Source organism: Candoia aspera, chromosome 1, assembly GCF_035149785.1.
Source record: "Candoia aspera isolate rCanAsp1 chromosome 1, rCanAsp1.hap2, whole genome shotgun sequence".
In the NCBI taxonomy this organism is placed as follows: Eukaryota; Metazoa; Chordata; class Lepidosauria; order Squamata; family Boidae; genus Candoia; species Candoia aspera.
The window spans coordinates 239,796,103-239,815,701 of NC_086153.1; positions in this window are offsets into that span (position 1 = coordinate 239,796,103).

A 19,599-nucleotide genomic window follows, 5' to 3' on the forward strand; every position below is an offset into this window, starting at 1 on the left:
CAGTTTCATATGCTTTATTAGCTTTGGAGGGTCTGCCACCTCCATCCTTTATTTTTCACCTGTCCAATTAACTATCTCAGCCTGCCAAAGGTTTATATTGACTCTACAGCATGTTTGTCCTCCTTAAATGCTTTACCACTAAGACAATTTGAAACAGCCTAGTGATGGTACCAAACAAAGCTGCAGACAAATGCTTACAGAATTTATCTTTAATTCGACAAAATGGTTTATAATCTTAGACTTACTATGGTTAGAAACAGTTTAAGTAGCGAATTTCACAAATAGCAAGGATGCTATGTTCTGGCATGTCAATAATAGTTCATCTTTGTACCTTTAAATGCAGGCAAGATAATGGAAGAGACCACCACTTTCACCTTCCCTGTTATTTATCAGTCCAAAGTGTGAACTTGAGAGCCAGTTTGGTGTAGTGGTTAAGTCAATGGGCTAGAAACCAGGAGACCAAGAGTTCTAGTCCCATCTTAGGCACAAAGCCAGCTGGGTGACCTTGGACCAGTCACTCTCAGCCCTAGGAAGCAGGCAAGGGCAAACCACTTCCAAAATCTTGCCAGGAAAACTGCAAGGACTTGTCCAGGCAGTTGCCAGGAATCAAAAACTGACTTGAAGGCGCGCACGTGTGTGTGCACACACACACAGGGGAAAAGAAGGTGAACTCAGAAAGGCTTACTACTCATTGGTATGCAAAGTAAGAAGGGCCATCCTTACACAGTTCTGTACCCTGCCTGACTGAAGCCCTTAAGACCACCACTCATAAGAGGAACATATTACAAACTTTTGGTGCAGGGTGCAATTTTAAAACACTATAAAGCTGATCAGGAAGGAACATTTTTCAATTATTATTCCTTAGATTTATTCCTTGTTTTTCATCCAGGAGCCCAAGGCAGCACAGTTGATACTTCCTCCTTCAATTTGTCTTCACTTACTACCCTGACCTTGTCATTTCCTTGCTTGTTCATCCAGTCACAATGGCTTTGAGGTTGGGACAGTTCTTGGTTTTACCATTTGCCCTTTATGGCTCTCTTTCTCATTAACTATCCTTTTAATAAGGTTACCCGGAAAAGGAGGATTTGCTGGGGTTGAACTGAGCTGTCTGAGGAGAAGAAAAAAATCAGGGGCTCTTTCTCGGAATAGATGCAAGTTATGGTAAAATATGCAAAGTCATTGTCGTGAAATGAAATCTACAAAGTGGAATCTATAAAAATGCAAAATTAAGATTATTGGAGAGAATGCCCAGGTTTCAGATGAAGAATACAAAAGTCCTGCTGCGGGCTGGCCTGAAAAGCTCCACAGGGCCTTACTGCACCACCATGTTCTATAACATTATCTTTCCAGGGGCAACCAAGTCATTTTTTCCCCATGGTGCAGTTCAAACTGCAATATATCCTTGATCACCTTGATTGACCAGACTGTCACCAGACAGAGTCCTGCTGGTTGCAACTCACTTTCCATTCATCTCGAATCCGGGCTTTTGTTCTCCAGGTTCGGCCAAGGTCCTTGACTATTGGATCTTCCCACCTCCTTGGAGGTTGGCCAATAGGTCTTTTTACTTCTCTTGGATACCATTCAGCAACTGCTGTTGTCCAACGGCCATCCAACATGCACACTTGTCCTGCCCAGCGTAGCTTCTGTTTTCAATATTTGACTATGATATCATTTATTCCACTTTGTGTTCTAATCTGCCTGCTTGGGATCTGGTCTGAGAGAGAAACTTTCAGCATGGATCCTTCCATAGCCCTCACTACTCTTGAAAGCTCTTCCTCTTCTGCCTTTGTTAGCAACCATGTTTCACCTCCATATAGCACCACCGATAAGACAGTCAAATTAAAAAGATTAGCACGCAGTTTTCCATCGATCTTCTCATTATGTAAGACTCCTCATGGAGTTGTATCTAGCCCATCCAGCTTCCTTTCTTCTGATCAGTTCTTCTCTTTGTTCATCCATATCCATTCATGATTTTTGACACCTGAGTCCTTTGGCCTTTGGTCATCTTCTTATTCACAGGAATTCTTGTCTCGCCTCACCTCCTGAAGTTGGAGCTCTCTAGTATTTTCTCTGTACCCCATCTTAGTTCTTCTAGTGTCACAGTTTTGTAAAAAAAAAAAAAAGCCCTACAGACCAGCATGATTTCTCCAGCTTATTTAAGCTGTGATCACTGAACTCATGCATCATCCAAAGACTCTGGGTTCAAGTGAGTCAATATCCTGTCCTTCACAGGAGTTTTAAACTACAACCTATAACTGTAGTTGCAGTGTGGCAGAGACATCTGGCTGCCAAACTACAATGTCATGCAATCATAGCTTTCAGTGGGAATGTCAAGAGCAGCTCAGATATTTTTTGCCAAATGCACCCAACTTGCACTGGAAAATTTGTATGGGGGTGGGGGTGGAGAACCAGCATTTTTTTTTTAGCTTATGAGATTTTTATTATTCCAGGATCTGTACAGAACGGGATTGGTAGTTGGTTCATGGTGTTCCCTGCATGTTTCTAGTATTCCAAGGTCAGTAGGGTCTGCCAGGGAGATTTTAAATCTTCCCCCCCCCGTTTGTTTGTATTAACACAATGACTGGCAAAAAGGTACTCCTAAGACAAAAGGGAACATCTCCATTCAACATTAGCAGCTGTACATCAGTGATCTGATATGCATAGGCCCTCCATTGTTTTACCCATGCTCAGACAAGATGAATTTCCCACATGGCAATCTTAAATGTTAATCAGCTGCACTCTATTGTTTAAGTGCTAGGGGTACACCATTTATTGTCCATACGTTTCTCCTAGGTATTTTGACTCATGCTTAAACTCACAAAATCCATACACAACCTTGGGAACATTTTGTTCAATTAAAAAAAGAATCAAGTGGAAGTTGCAGTATACACAGTTACAGTAACAGAATCATAGAACATATGAGTTGGAAGAGGTCTTATAGGATGTCTAGCCCAGCCCCTTGCTCATTGCAGGAATCCACTAATCCTGACGGGTGGCCACCTGCTTCCCATCAGAAAACTTCCAACAAGGGGGAGTCAGTCACTGTTCTAGACAGACTGTTTAATTGTTTAACAGTTATTACAATCATGATATTCCTCCTAATATTCAGAATACCATTTATTTTACTTTGACCAGTTGGTCATTGCCCTGCTCTAGGTTTCAAAAGAGAACCTCTCTCATCCTACAGATGACAGCCTTTTATTTAGTTGTTGGCTGCTATCATCTCTCCCCTTCTCTGCAAAGTAAACATGCCCAGTTCCTTCAACCATTCCTCACAAGACTTGGCGTTAGCAGATACCTCTCTCAAATATTTATGTCTGCAGCATACCACCACCTTCAAGTACAGCTGAGAATTCAGAACAAAACAGACACAAGCTTTGATTGATGCACACTTTATCAAATGTACATATACTACAATGAAATGCACATACATAAATTATCAGATGCATGCACTGGAGAAGGCACAGATGCATGCACTGGAGACTCAACATATATGATCAACTGTAATAGGATTACAGCATTCAGTAATATTTTGTCTGAAGACTGGTGTTAAAAACAAGGTATCGAGCTATAAGTAATAACATTGATAAAAACTTGAAATAGATAAAAACTCAGCTGGATTTTTTTCTCTTTCTTATACAGTATAAACAAACAGATAACTCACCAGCTATTTATGTTTGTAGCCAAATCAACATATTCCATATACAAGAAAGAGGAATTGAGGCATAAGGTTAACTGAAAGAAATAGACTAAAGTCCAAAAGAAAGAAAGAAGAAAGAAAGAAAAAAAAAAGGAACTTCTACACACTTGATAATTTTGTCTTCAATAATGCTTTCCACTAATTTACCCAGGGCAGTCATCAAGCTAATAGCCTATAATTTGTAGGATCCTCCCTAGCTTCCTTTTCACAATTGACTTATATTGATTAGTTTCCTGTCCTATTTCTGATGTTATTTTTAGGGACCAATTTTTGTTAGAAGATAGTAATTTTGCATGTGAACTCTTTAAATAACAGATTGATGTATATCAAAAAGACTTAGTCATTTGATTCTCTATTTACCAGTAAAGATTATAACTTCTTATCTTACCAGCAGAAGCTTCTTTCCTCCAAATTCAGTTCAAGGCCCTGGTCTGCTGGTTATTGTCTATACAATCCTAATGACATCTGGCTGTTCCACATGGGTCCTTCTCTGAAACAATGCCATTTAACAGGACCCAGAAAGTGTGCCTTTTCCTTTGTGCCACCTGACCTCTGGAATGATACCCCCCTAGATATGGTTGGCCTCAATCCTGTTGGCATTCAGAACAGCAGTAAAAATGTGGGTTTTTCCTTGGGCTTTGGGGCCGGGATGATTGAAGTTCCCATTTGGAAAGGAGCATGAATGGGAGTTTTTGGTCACCTATTTATGTCTGGTTGGATTTTAATTGAAACTCTTTATCCCAGAGTTGCAATGTTCAGGATGGGTAACCATATAAATCCTTTAAATGAATGAATGAATCAATCAATCAATCAATCAATCAATCGTTTATTTCCAGTTCAAACATGATTACTGTATATGCGTTACAGTATATCATCTGCAATGATGACTATCTTAATCTCTTTATACTTCTTATATAATTTTCTTAATATGCAGTTTCCTGTTTTTGATGTAATTAAAGAACTATTTATTGGTCTTACTGTATTAGCAACATGCTTTTCAAAATCTGTTTGTTATTCCTTATCATCTAGCATTTAAGTGCCCCACTCCCAACAAATTCAGTGACTCACCTTAAGCAAGCAGATCTCTCCCCCATAAACGCACACATACCAGGACACAGCAGCAGCAACAGTAAGAACCCTCTCTCACATAAAAACAACAGAACCCACATAATTCCCCAAACACCAAACAACCTCAAACCAAAAGCCATCAACTGGAAAGAACGCTCCTTCAAGCAGCTTGTGTGTTACTGAACCAGGAAAGTTTAGATCTACACTACAGACTACATCTATATTGGTTCAGCAAGAAAATAATGGGTCCTGATTAGGAAAGCTTCTAGGTACAAAAAAGATGACAAGCTCCAGAATTGGAGCAGAGAGTGAAAATCAATGGGACTTTAATCAGCAGTGGCTTGCAAAGAATTTATATGGCTGAAGATCAGATGTGGGAAAGCTGCCTGCTGAGATTAATTTAGGAGGAGGAGACAAAGGACATCCTTTATTTTAGCAAAAGCTGTGAGTGGCAGGATAAGCATCTGTGAGATCTTTACCATTCCTGGTGGCATGCAACTTTCATCTTTCAGTGTGGGCCACATATCTAACTTTCAGTACCTTTGAAATATCCCAGATTAGATCTCTTTCAAAAAAGCACTAGAAGAGAAGATGACCCCAAAGGTATTGTTCTCAGAAAAGGCCTTGTGGAAGCTGGTAAAAACTCTCTTCTGGAAGGCTTTTGTGGATGGGTTCTGGAACCAGCAGTGCCAGTATTAGTTGTCTGACTTGCCTTGTTTATTATAATTGCATTATTGATTTTACCATTACTAGTGTACGTTGCCTAGAGTCTATCAAAACTGAGGTAGTAGATCATTGCATAAATAAACAAAGATGAAGGACATGTAGGCCCACATCCAGAAATAGGCAAAAGGACAGGTCACAAGTGCAGAGGAGGGTTTGTGAAGAGCATCAGGGATGCTGTTTCCTGCTTCATCCTGCACCCAGCCCTTTTCATGCCTGTAACTTTTCAGTCAGGGAGGGATATGTGGGTGAAGCAAGGAGTGATTCATAGGCACTGGACACTCCAGAAGTAATGGGTTATCTGGATCATTTTCAATCAGGATGCAGGCCTGGACATGGGATGGAAACAGCATTGGTGGCTTTAATATACGAGTCTGTCATGTCCTAGATGGGGATAGTGCCTCCCTCCTAGTCCTTGCGGATCTCTCAGTAGCATTCAATACCATTCGTCATGGTATCCTCCTTGGCTGCCTGCATGGGCTGGGGATTGGAAGCATTGTTTTGCAGTGGCTCTGTTTCTTCCTTAATATCAGGGGCTGCTCCCTTGTGAGGTGGTGCAGAATTCAATCCTTTCCTCTGTGTGTGTGTGTGTGTGTGTGTGTTTAATATGTACATGAAGCCACTGAGAGAGGTCATCTTTTGGTTCAGGGTTTGATACCTAATTTTACTCTGCCACTCTGGGCTGACTTGGTGATGCTGTAGAAGCCTTGTGGATGGTGTTAAGATCTAGATGGGTCAAACCAGGCTGAAGTTGAACCCAAGCAAGAGTTGCCATTTATCTGTTGAAGATCCCAGTTAGCTCTGGTGTTCTCTCTCAAGGGGAAGACATTATCTCTTAGGGGGCAGTTCCATGAATTGCGGGGTCCTCCTACACCTGCAGATACCATTGAATGGACAAGTGGAAGCTGTGCCTAGGCAGTCCTTTGCCCAGCTCTGACTGGTAAACCAGTTATGGCCCTTTCTGAAGGTAAGGATCTTGCAACAGCAAACCAAACTGCTCCTATGCATTCTATATGGAGCTGCCTTTGAAGATCACTCAGAAGTTACAATTGGTATAAAATGCAGTGCCCCAGCCTCTGGGAGTCAACATAATACACTCACACAGAGACACAAATGCACACACATATATGTGCATATGTATGTTATGTTCAACCCCAGTGAACATAACATTTACAGTGGTATATGGCTTGGCACCAAGGTACTGCCTTCTCCAACCAGAATGTACCCCTCCAGTGCAGTTATCACAGGAACAGCTCTTAATGACCTTGCATTTTCATGAAGGGCAGAAACCAGGAAGTGATGCTGTTCAGTCAGGGTTTTGCCCTTATGGGCCAATATCCCCTCAGACATCAGTGGAGCTCTGATTGTGATGGTTTTCTGGAAAGCAGTAAAAACTGAGCTGTTCTGGAGGGCCTCTGAGAGAAGAAGGTCATCTTGTATGTAGCTGTTGAAGAGCCACTACTTAATATTAGTGAAGACTTGCTTATAAAGAGTTAATGTTGTTACTTGATGGCTGTATGTCATGTTCATCGTTTCAATGTTCTGGATACATCGTAACGTTTCACATGTCAGTTTCCTGATCCGTGTCTGTCATTTGCTGGGAGGAGTATTTCAGCTGTGCCAGGCTGTAATCTCCTTACTGTTACTCTGGAATGTGTGTTTGGGTTATTGCATGTGTTCAAGGTTACTTTCCCAGGCCAGTGTCTAACGCTCACCAACACCTGGGAGGGGGTGGTTGCTATGCCAGGGCGAGGGGCGGGATCGGGTTTGGAGCGAGGGTTTTTAGTTTGTATTTGGTGCGCTTTTACTCATTCTCAGCTTTCTCTGTATTTGCACACTATTCTTTCAATAAATCAATTTTCATTCAGAACCTACTTGTGGACCTGAGTATGTTAGAATAGGCAACCATAAAATAAAGCTGAGAATCCTCAAAAAATTTTTCGCTAGCCCCTGTCCAGACTTTACTGTGAGGGGAAGCGCTAGCGATGAGCAAGCCAAAATTACAAGAGATGGAGAGCGAGGAGTCGAGCGAGGGGGAACCGGACTCCACCGTGGTAAGAGCAGAAAAGATACCCCGCAGCGAGACCCCGGAGCGTCACGAAGAATCCAGTCCTAGCCTGAGGGGTGAGAAGGAGCGCAAGAAAACCCCAGAGATGACCGGCACCTCGGCCGGGGGCTATATCACCTGGGATGAAGCCTCAGGGGCTCTGCCAGGGGCGGCTCAGGCATCCTGGAAGCAGAGGTACCCGCTGTCTCCAAATGTGGTGAGAAAAGACGCACTCGAGGGATCACTAACCCCTGACCGCATAAAGCTGATGGAGGCTAAATTGGAGTCGGTCGAATACATGTTAAAGAGAATGTCGATGGCATGGGGTTCACCAGAGAGAGGACAGGAGGGCTCCAGTCGTAGGCATTCCACTCCCTCGTCGCCCCCGACATCCCCACGGGAGAGAAGCAGGGCACGGCACCGTGGTGAGGCGAGGGCTCCGGTAGTGATGATCTCGAGATCCCCTCCGGCAGAGAGGAGGTCCCTGGGGGCGGTAAGGAAGGAGAAGCGCCCAGCGCTGGCAAGGGGGCTGCCTAGTGCGGGGATCAAAGATTTTACCGTCAAGTTCGATGGGGACCCCACCAAGTTGTCCTTCTTCCTAACTAATGCCAGAAGTTATATGGAAGATTGGGAACAGAGTTTCCACTTGGAACGGGGCAAAATCAGTGCCATTGCTACCAAGCTCAAGGGGCGGGCGGCGGATTGGTACGTGCAGTTGTGCCAATCGGAGGCTCCAGAATTAGAAGATTTCGAGGAGTTCTTGTTCACGCTAAAGCAACATTTTGAGGACCTGTTAGCCAAAGAAAGGGCAAAATGGGCATTGAAGGGACTAAGCCAAGGGTCCCAATCCGTGGCAGACTATGTGCTCGAGTTTAAGGCGCTGGCTGGGAAAGTTGAGGATTGGTCTCAGTCCACATTAATAGAGCTCTTCAAGGATGGACTGGAAACAGAGGTGTTGTGGTGGTCACTGGGGCGTGATGACCCAAACACCTTATATGAGTGGATCCAACTGGCGGGCAAGGCTGAGCATGCCCAAAAGACTTTCGCTCACAGAAGGGCGTTGAAATATGGCAAGCCCAGTAAAGGGTCGCGGGCCCTGGGCCCCTCAGGGAAGACCAGCCAGCGAGCCTGGGAAGAGGAGAAGGAGCGACGCTATGCAAAAGGGCTGTGCCTACGATGTGGGAAGGAAGGCCACCGGGCGGCGGCGTGTCCGAAGGGAAAGACGGAGGACCGGCCAGGGAAGTCATCCGGGAAGTCCCCATCCCTACCCCGAAAGATGAAGGCGGCGTTGGCGGAGGCCAAGCCGGAGGAGGTCCCTTTCTTTGGGGATGAGGGGGAGCATGATCTGGCTCAGCCGGTGGGAAACGCCCGCCACCTGCTTTAAAGGGCGCCGCTGGGCAGGTGGAAGAGGAAGGGCGCGTTCACGCTTCGGTGAGTGGAAACTTCCCTATGCTGACAGTGAAGGTGAAATTGGGGTCCCGTACACAAACCATTGAAGTGTGGGCATTGGTGGATTCGGGGTGCTCTCGTTCTTTAATGCACCCTGACGTGGTGGCTGCATTAGAGATGCCCACGTTCCCTTTGGAACGGCCCATGATTTTCACCCAATTGGATGGATCTACAGCGGGGGGAAAACTGGTGACTCACTCCACAGGGATGGTGGCATTACAGATGGGCAGCCATCGGGAGGGACTGCCATTTGTGGTGGCACCTGTGGGGGGTCTGTTTGTCATTTTGGGGATCCCTTGGTTCGTCCACCAGAATCCACAGATAAATTGGGTGCACCGGACTGTGACTTTTGCGGATGGGTTCTACAAAGCCCCTGTGGGGGATGAGGAGGACCACGGTGCTGTGGGGAGGGCAGCAGCAGCAACTCCGCATTTCCTCACCAGTTCGCTGGAAGGGCTGCCGGAACAATACCAGGATTTTGCAGATGTGTTCGGTGAGAAGGAGGTGGATCAGCTGCTGCCGCATCACAAAACTGACTGTGCCATAGAGTTGATCCCTAATGCACAATTGCCGAAGCCAAAAATTTATGCTACGACCCAGAAGGAGTTGGCAACGTTACAGGAGTTTGTGGATAAAAATTTAGCTAGGGGTTTTATTGAGCCGGCCACTTTCCCTGTGGGCGCCCGTTCTCTTCCGACCAAAGAAAGATGGAACTTTGAGACTCTGTACAGATTTCCGTGGATTAAACGTGGTATCAATATTAAATAAATATCCCTTACCGATAATCAAAGACATGTTAGCACATCTGGCTAAGGGGAAGATATTCTCCAAGTTAGATTTAAGGGAAGCGTATTTCCGCATTCGCATACGGGAGGGGGATGAGTGGAAAACTGCTTTCAATTGTCCTCTGGGCTCTTTCCAGTATAAAGTGTTGCCATTTGGGTTGGCGGGGGCGCCTGGGGTCTTTATGCAGTTAATCAATGAGGTTTTGCATGACCATTTGTTTAAAGGGGTCCTTGTGTATTTGGATGATGTGTTGATCTATACTGAGACAATGGAAGAACATGAACAGTTGGTGAAACAGGTACTCAGCAAGCTGAGAAAAGCTGAGCTTTATGCTAAATTGTCTAAGTGTGAGTTTCATAAGACTCGACTTGACTATCTGGGTTATCGAATTTCTGACAAGGGTGTTAAAATGGATCCTGCTAAGGTCCAAGCCATTTTGGAATGGGAGCGCCCACGCACGCGTCGGCAGCTTCAAAGTTTTCTGGGGTTCGCTAACTATTATTGGCAATTTATCCAAGGGTTCGCGGAGATTGCTTTGCCTCTCACTGAATTGTTAAAAACTAAAGGGTTGGGTGACACCCGTAAGGTAAAAAACCCCGGAGCGTTGCTTAAATGGACGCCCGATTGCCAAGTGGCTTTTGACAGACTGAAACAGCTTTTTACTGCTGAACCCATTCTACAGCATCCCGATCCTACCAAACCTTTTGTGGTTCAAGTGGATGCCTCAGATTTTTCTATCGGGGCACTCCTGCTGCAAGCTGATGAGTTGGGTTGTCTGAAGCCCTGTGCTTACCTATCCCGTAAGTTTTCTGAGACGGAAAGGAGGTGGCACGTTTGGGAGAAAGAGGCTTTTGTGGTTAAGGCTGCTTTGGACACTTGGCGCCACTTGCTAGAGGGGGCCACATGTCCTTTCGAGGTTTGGACTGATCACAAGAATCTTGAAGCACTCAGCGCACCTCGAAAGCTCAGCCCAAAGCAAATTAGGTGGGCGCAATTCTTCAGCCGCTTTGATTTTAAGTTAAAGTTTATTCCGGGAAAGAAAAACTTTCTAGCTGATGCACTTTCCCGTTTGCCCCAGGATTCTGGCTCTGTTCCTGACGTGGTGGGTACGTTATGGACAGAGCCCCAATTGAGTATGGCAGCTGTCACTCGCAGCCAGACTCGCACGCAGCAGCCTGCTGCTTCAGTTTCACCAAGGGGAGGAGGGTTGCCAATTCCTTCTAACTTGCAACAACAGTTTCTCTCCAAGCTGAAATCTGACACCTGGTTGCAAGCGAATAAAGACACTGTTACTTTTGACCGGGGTTTTGCTTGGAAGCAAGACCGTCTCTATGTCCCTGACGATTTACGCAAGGACATTTTGCTCCGCTCCCATGATGATAAGGTGGCTGGTCACTTTGGTTTTATCAAAACCCTCCACTTGGTTCGGCGCCAGTTCTGGTGGCCCACGCTAAGGCGCGATGTCAAAGACTATGTTGCCTCCTGTCCAGTGTGTGCCATGTCCAAACGGAAAGTCAGAAAACCTCAGGGTTTACTGCAACCAGTCACCAGTCCCTCCCGTCCCTGGGAGGAAATTTCTATGGACTTTATTGTGGATTTACCTCCCAGTCAGAGAAAAACTGTGATTTGGGTTGTGAAAGACTATTTCTCAAAACAACCCCATTTCATTCCATGTGCATCTATTCCCTCTGCCCAACAGCTGGCCCGCCTCTTCCTAGTACACGTGTACAGGCTTCACGGGTGCCCCGCCTGCTTGGTGACTGACCGCAGGACACAATTTACTTCCCAGTTTTGGAGGGCTTTTATGAAACTGGTGGGCACGAAGTAAGCGCTGTCCACTGCGTCGCATCCTGAGACTGACGGATCTACAGAGGCGCTTAATTCAACACTGGAGCAATATTTGCGTGCTTTTGTAAACTATCAACAAGACAATTGGGTCGATCTCCTGCCATTTGCTGAGGTCGCCTACAACAACGCACTGCATCAAAGCACCGGGCAAGTCCCTTTCCGTACCGTGTTTGGGCGGGACTTCGTCCCCATTCCTGAGCTGCCTCAATCGGCTTCACTGCCATCGTCCCCCACAGACTGGGCGTCACATCTGGGGGACTCCTGGCCCAAAATTCAACAAGCCCTTGCAGATGCACAGGTGGCTTACAAGCGCCACGCTGATGCAAAGCGGGCGCCGCAAACGCTTTTGAAAGTTGGGGACAACGTCTCTCTCTCCACCAAGTTCATCAAGTCGCCTCAGCCCTCTAAGAAATTGGCTCCCAAGTTTGTGGGTCCTTTTCCTATTGTGGGCCAAGTTAATTCTGTTACGTTTCGCTTGGAACTACCCCATAATCTTAAACGTTTACACCCCATTTTTCATTGCAGCTTGCTCAAGCCTCTTCACCAGTCGGATTGTTGGCATCCGCAACCTTCACCTCCTGCACCCATTATGATTGATGGTCAACAGCACTTTGAAGTGAAGGAGATTCTTGATTCTCGCAGACTTCGTTCTACCCTGCAATACCTTGTTCGTTGGAAACATTTCCCTCAACCTGAGTGGGTTGGTGCCCGCGATGTTCACTCTCCTGTATTAGTTACCCGTTTTCATGCTGCCTATCCTGCTAAGCCTGCTCCTTAGTTTGGTTTCTTTAAGGGGGGCGATATGTCATGTTCATCGTTTCAATGTTCTGGATACATCGTAACGTTTCACATGTCAGTTTCCTGATCCGTGTCTGTCATTTGCTGGGAGGAGTATTTCAGCCGTGCCAGGCTGTAATCTCCTTACTGTTACTCTGGAATGTGTGTTTGGGTTATTGCATGTGTTCAAGGTTACTTTCCCAGGCCAGTGTCTAACGCTCACCAACACCTGGGAGGGGGTGGTTGCTATGCCGGGGTGAGGGGCGGGATCGGGTTTGGAGCGAGGGTTTTTAGTTTGTATTTGGTGCACTTTTACTCATTCTCAGCTTTCTCTGTATTTGCACACTATTCTTTCAATAAATCAGTTTTCATTCAGAACCTACTTGTGGACCTGAGTATGTTAGAATAGGCAACCATTACACTGTATCAGACTGTTATTGTCGATTTTGTTAGTAGAGTGGCCATGACCTGAACAAATGTAATCTGGAGCAAAACTTGTAAGCACTTAAACATTCTAAAAGTTGTTTATGCTTTTATTCAACATCCTTTAACCAGCTCCTCCTCCTCCTTCAGATCCTTCACTGCTACTCCAAGGCTGTTTTCTTGGTATAAAGTAGACCTGAAGCTGGATTTAAATGCAGATAAAACAGGGCTTCACAAAGTTTTTGGCATCAGGACCCCTTTTTCATTTTTAGAAACCCTCATGCTGCCCCACTTATACCTTAAGCCACCCTCCAATTTAACAAAAGAAGATCAACTCATATTTAAAAATAAGCACAAAACTTGATATATATTGATTAAACTTGATATACAGCACATTAATTAAAAATAAGCACAGATGTTCAGGGAATGAAAACAAATGAAATTTATTTTAATGTAAGCATAACAGAAATAAAAATATGCCTTTCCTCTGCCCCATCCAGACTTACACATCTTGCTGCACAGCCACTGATATTCACGGCAGCTTCTCTCCTTCCATCCCACCTGGCTGCAGCCCCACAAGACGTTTCTACCTCACACCCACCAATATTCTCAGTGCTTTGTCTCTGAAGGTTGTCTCCCTCCCTCATTCTACCCATCCTCACAGACCCTCCCAGTCCATCAGATTCTTCAGCTGAACTGTCTTTTATGCTGAACATTTTTCTAATAATTTCACATCCTTGCACCTCTCCTTAGAAAGTCTTCATTGTCCAAAGGTATGGACAATGGATGCACCCAAAGAAATTGTGTGTCATAAAGGGCATCCAAATCAGCACTGGCCATCCAGACCTTTTAATGTCCTCGCAGTGCCCAGATTGTCCCTGCTGAAATAAAACTCTTCTCAGCAGAGACACATCCAGACCAACTTCTTAAGGAATATTCTTCAAGTGCTTCGGTGCGTGCCCAACACTGTTCTTTGTAAGGAAGCAGGATTCCTTAAATTTGAAGCAAGTGCATGGATCAATAGTTTGGCTAAAATTCATTATTTTTCCTGTAGGCTTAATCCCATTTATGTTAGGCAACCCCTTTATTACAAAATTGAAAAAGGGGCTGGAGGAGAAGCTGCATTACTACAGCTTCTCCCTTCACACGCTGATCACAATGGGGTACAACTCAGTCAGGATGAACATCAGACAACGAGTGTTATGGAAGAACAAACTGAGGATAGCATTAATTCCCTCGGCTATTCTAGTCACCAGACATAAGCCTGCCAGATATCTCAATCAAATTACTATACCAAAATACTGAAGAGCTCTGATGCTTGCCTGCTGTAATGCCTTCCAAAGTGAGGTTTTAGAAGGGAGATTCCAGAAAATCCCATACATTAAATGACTTTGTCATTGAAAATCAGGAGCTATTGAAACAACAGTCCATTCACTTCTTTACTATCAATCTTACCATGAACTGATAATTATTACACCTTTTTTATCTCAATATTCAGGTTACACTGACTCCTTTTAGCTGATCAGAGTGATGTATCTGATTGGCGACATCTTATAATGTCACCAAATATTGACTAATAACTTGCACAATCCATCAGCATCTTGCTAGAAACAGTTGAATTTGACTACGTTTTTATATTTACCTCATTTTCCTCTATTTTATTTTATCAATATTATTTCATTAAATTTATTGTTATTCAAGCAACTGAAATAAAGTACTTTGACAATGAATGTGTTCACTCCTATTTTAATCCAGTGTCATGATCGCCGTTGCGATGTTTGCGACATCGTAACGGCTCGCATGACAAAGCGCGGATGCGTGTCAATGACTGGAGAGGTGCGGGCAATAAACCGGACAAAGAAGGTAATGGGTTTGGGAGATCTATTGAACAACAAGGTCTCATCGCCCGGTAATCGACCATTGACACCATTGTCAAAGAAATGATCGGGGCGAGGTTCGGAAGGGCGCGTCCGGGCTTTCGAGGAATATCGAGGTCTAATTGCCCGGTAATGGACCATTACCTTGCAGGAAGATAAACAGGGCGATGCCTGGGGCGAATGGGGCTGGAAAACCTCTCACCTATCAAGTCTTGATGGCCTGTCACTCCATGGAACTCATGGGGCACACCTGGGGAGTGTGGGGGTGGAGCGCTGTTTGGCGCAAGACTATTTAATTCAACTCTTGGCATGCTTCCCTCACTCTCAGCTTTTTACTGGTGTGCATTCTATTCTAAATAAAAGGTCAGAGCTTAAACTTGATTTAGAGTCTGAGTCTTTTATTTGGTCTTAGGCATTCCTTACATAAAGCTGAGAGTGTTTAAGAACGAACCTCACTAGCCTCTACCAGGAAATTTTTTTTGTGTGAGAGAAGCAGCTAGCGATGACTGAACCAGGGACGATCCTGGAGTCGGCGCTTCAGAGCGGAGACGCGAAGGACTCAATGCGAGTGGGGGAGGCGACCAGACAGCTTCTGGAATCGGCGCTCCCGAGATGGGACACGAGCCCCCTCCCTACCCACACCACACCCCAGTTTGGAGCCTGGAGCCCCAGCCCGAAGTGGAGGGCCCCGATGGAAGAGGGAGTCGTGAGTCAACAACACTTCAGGTGGGACGGCGTAGCGGACCCACGGCCGGGGACATCCCACACCACTTGGAGGCTCCAATACCCCCAGACACCCGAGAGGGAATTCGCAGGACTGCCGATCGGGCAACAACTGGCAGCACCGAGGATGGATGATCCCGTCACACCAGACAGGATCAGGGCTCTGGAGTCCAAGGTGCAATCATTAGAACACATGCTGCGATCCATGTCAACTGTGGTGAGTGAGCTCATGAAGAGTGCTGCTGCGCAGGGCACAGGGAGGGGTTTCGGCATCCCACCCACCCTATTGCTGGCCCCAAGAGGAAGGGGCCAGGCATGGGACTTTTTCCCATGGCCCCGTGGTTTTATTCCAGTGGGGGTTACCCCTACTCACTCACAGGTTGGGGTTTTTCCAGTTGGTGGGATCGCTAAAGACTTTCCAGTAAAATTTGATGGTGACCCCACGAACCTGTCATTCTTTTTAACTAACGCAACAAACTACATCCAGCTATACGGACATTGTTTTGCATCAGAAGGGGCTAAAATCTCGGCTATTGCCACAAAACTTAAGGGCAGAGCCGCGGACTGGTATGTACAAGTGTCAGAGTCTGGAGCCCCAGCCCTGGCTACCTTCCACACCTTCCTGACCGCCTTGAAGCGGTACTTTGAAGACCCCCTGGCGAAGGAGAGGGCTAAAGGTGCTCTGAAAGAACTTAATCAGGGGCAGAAATTGGTCGCAGATTATGCCCTAGAATTTAAGGTCTTGGCAGGGAAGGTCCCTGAATGGTCGGAGGCCACCCTGATCGATATGTTTAAGGATGGCCTCAATCGAGAGGTGTTGCAAAAAGGTGTTGCTGTACAGAGATGATCCGGACTCACTGCATGACTGGATCTGTCTTGCCGGGAAGGCTGAACATGCCCAGCGCACCTTCATGCTGGTGGCTAAGAGAGACAGGCTTCGTCCCAGCAGGAAAGGGCCAGTGCCACAGTCGGGCCCGACATGGGACGCCGAAAGACAACGTCGCTTTGCCCGTGGGCAATGCATCAAGTGCGGCAAGGCAGGTCACCGTGTGGCAGAATGCCACAAGGCTAGGACGGCGGATCGCCCACCTAGACTGACGCAGAAGGCTCCGCAGAAACCACCCAACCCTCCCTGACAGCTGACAGGGGCACTAGCGACCCTGGATGAAGAAGAGGACGTCTACCTTGCGGGGGACGGGTTGGCTGCCCTGGAGCAGCTGGCGGAAAACGCCTTCCATCTGTCCTAAACAGCGCCGCTGGGCAGGTGGTGGAGAATGGGCACGATACCACCAGGGTGAGTGCAGACTGTCCCATCCTGGCCGTAAAAATTGAACGGAGCTACTGCTCCAAGACCATCAAAGTCGGGGCTTTGGTGGACTCCGGGTGTTCCAGATGCCTGATCCACCCCAACCTAGTCGCTGCGCTAAATTTACCCTGTTTCCCTCTTCCGAAGCCACTGATCTTCCAGCAACTCGATGGTTCCACGGCGGGGGAGGGGGTGGCCACCCAGGGTACAGGGAGTGTTACCCTACAAATAGGCATGCACAGGGAAACCATAGAATTCATGTGGGCAAGCCTATAGTGGTTCTGGGAATCCCCTGGCTAACTCGCCACAATCCCTACATTAACTGGAGGACGCGTACAATAATGTTTGAGGATGGGTTCTACCAGGCACCTGCTAAGGGGAAATCCCTCACTTTGACTGTAGGGAGGGCTGAGATTGTCGACCCTCAAGTTCACGCTTCCCCCATGGAGGGGTTGCCGGAACAATACGCGGACTTCGCGGACGTCTTTGGGGAGGAGGAGGCGGACCAGTTACCCCCCCATCGCAAGACGGACTGTGCCATTGAACTGCTCCCTCATGTCCCATTGCCTAAGCCAAAAATTTACCCAGTGACACAAATTGGGAATTGGTGGTGTTGCGGGACTTCCTCGATAAAAACCTCGCTCGGGGCTTCATCAAACCGGCAAACTCGCCAGTTGGAGCGCCTGTTCTGTTCCGCGAGAAGAGGGACGGTACCCTAAGACTGTGTACAGACTATCGCGGGTTAAATTCAGCCTCCTTGGCAAACAAGTACCCCCTCCCCCTCGTGAAAGACATGTTGGCACACTTGTCGACTGGAAAGATTTTTTCCAAACTTGACCTCCGCGAGGCATATTACCACATTCGCATCAGGGAGGGGGACGAATGGAAAACAGCTTTTAACTGTCCCTTGGGCTCCTTCCAGTATAAGGTACTGCCTTTTGGTCTTGCAGGGGCCCCAGGGGTTTTCATGCAACTAATTAATGAGGTTCTACATGACAATTTGTTTAAAGGAGTACTGGTTTATCTGGACGATGTCCTGATATACTCCAAAACTGAGAGAGAACATGAAAGATTGCTAAGACAGGTTTTCACCAAGCTCCGGCACGCTAAACTTTATGCTAAGCTTTCCAAGTGCGAATTCCATAAGTCGCGCCTGGATTACTTAGGCTACAGGATTTCAGATAAGGGCATCGAAATGGATCCTGCAAAGGTTCAGGCTGTTTTGATCTGGGAGCGCCCGCGCACCCGGTGCCAGCTCCAAAGTTTCCTGGGATTCGCAAATTTCTATAGATCCTTTGCAAAAGGGTTCACGGAGATTGCCCTGCCCTTGACTGATTTGTTGCGGACCAAAGGCGTCGGGGAGATGCGCAAGGTAAAAAACCCAGGGGCCGTGCTCAATTGGACTCCCGCCTGTCAGGCTGCTTTCGACCGGCTGAAAGCTCTCTTTACAGCGGAACCAATTTTATCCCATCCCGACCCCGAACAGCCTTTTGTCGTTCAGGCTGATGCCTCTGATTTCTCAATTGGGGCTATCCTATTACAAAAGGATTCTGCCGGACTCTTGAAGCCCTTTGCCTATCTCTCCCGGAAATTTTCCGAGACGGAAAGGCGCTGGCATGTCTGGGAAAAAGAGGCATTTGCAGTAAAAGCGGCACTGGAGGCTTGGTGTCACCTTTTAGAAGGGGCGACTTGCCCTTTTGAGGTCTGGACAGACCACCGCAACCTCGAGGCGCTCCGCACGCCCAGGCGCCTCAGCCCTAAGCAGATTCACTGGGCTCAATTTTTCAGCCGTTTTAACTTTCAGCTGAAGTTTATTCCGGGGAAGAAGAATTTTTTGGCAGATGCACTTTCCTGACTGCCCCAGGACACAGAGCCTGTCTCCGACGTCGTGGGGACTGTGCTCTCTGAGTCTCAATTGGGTTTGGCCGCTTTCACTCAGAGCCGCGCTTGGGAACAGCCCCCCCCCCCAAACGACTCCGGCGCAGCCCACTCTGGGCCACAGGCAACCACAGATGCCGGGTGGGTTGCGTGCAGATTTTGCCCTCGCATTAAAGTCTGATCCCTGGCTCCTTGCTAACCCTGACAAGGTTTCCATGGAACAAGACCTCGCCTGGGTGGAGGGTCATTTATACGTCCCTGACTCGCAACGATCAACTATCCTCAGCTGGTCTCATGACAGCAAACAGGCTGGTCATTTCGGGTTCCTCAAATCCCTCCACTTGACCTGATGCCAATTTTGGTGGCCCTCGCTGAGGAAGGATGTCAAAACATATGTGGCATCCTGCCCTGTTTGCGCAATGTCTAAGCGACCGTCCGGTAAACCCCAGGGGCTGCTGCAGCCCGTGGCTAACCCTTCACGCCCTTGGGATGAAATCTCTATGGATTTCATCGTGGATTTACCACTCAGTCAAAAGAAAACAGTCATTTGGGTAGTCAAAGACTACTTTTCCAAACAAGCTCATTTTGTCCCCTGTGCCTCTATCCCGTCGGCACAACAGCTGGTGAAGCTCTTTTTGGTGCACGTGTACCGCCTTCACGGCTGCCCCTCTCGCTTGGTGACCGATAGGGGCACACAATTTACCTCACGGTTTTGGCGGGCTTTTTTGAAATTAATTGGCACCAAGCAAGCATTGTCAACCTCCTGGCATCCCCAGACTGACAGATCTACTGAGATCCTCAATGCCACCCTTGAACAATTCCTCCGCTCCTACATCAACTACCACCAGGACGACTGGATTTGCTTCCTTTCGCGGAGGTTGCATACAATAATGCTGTGCATCAAAGCACGGTAAAAAACCCCTTCGGGGTGGTGTCGGGTCGGGACTTCGTTCCCATTCCCGAGCTCCCACAGCCCGTCTCCAGTAGTGGTGGC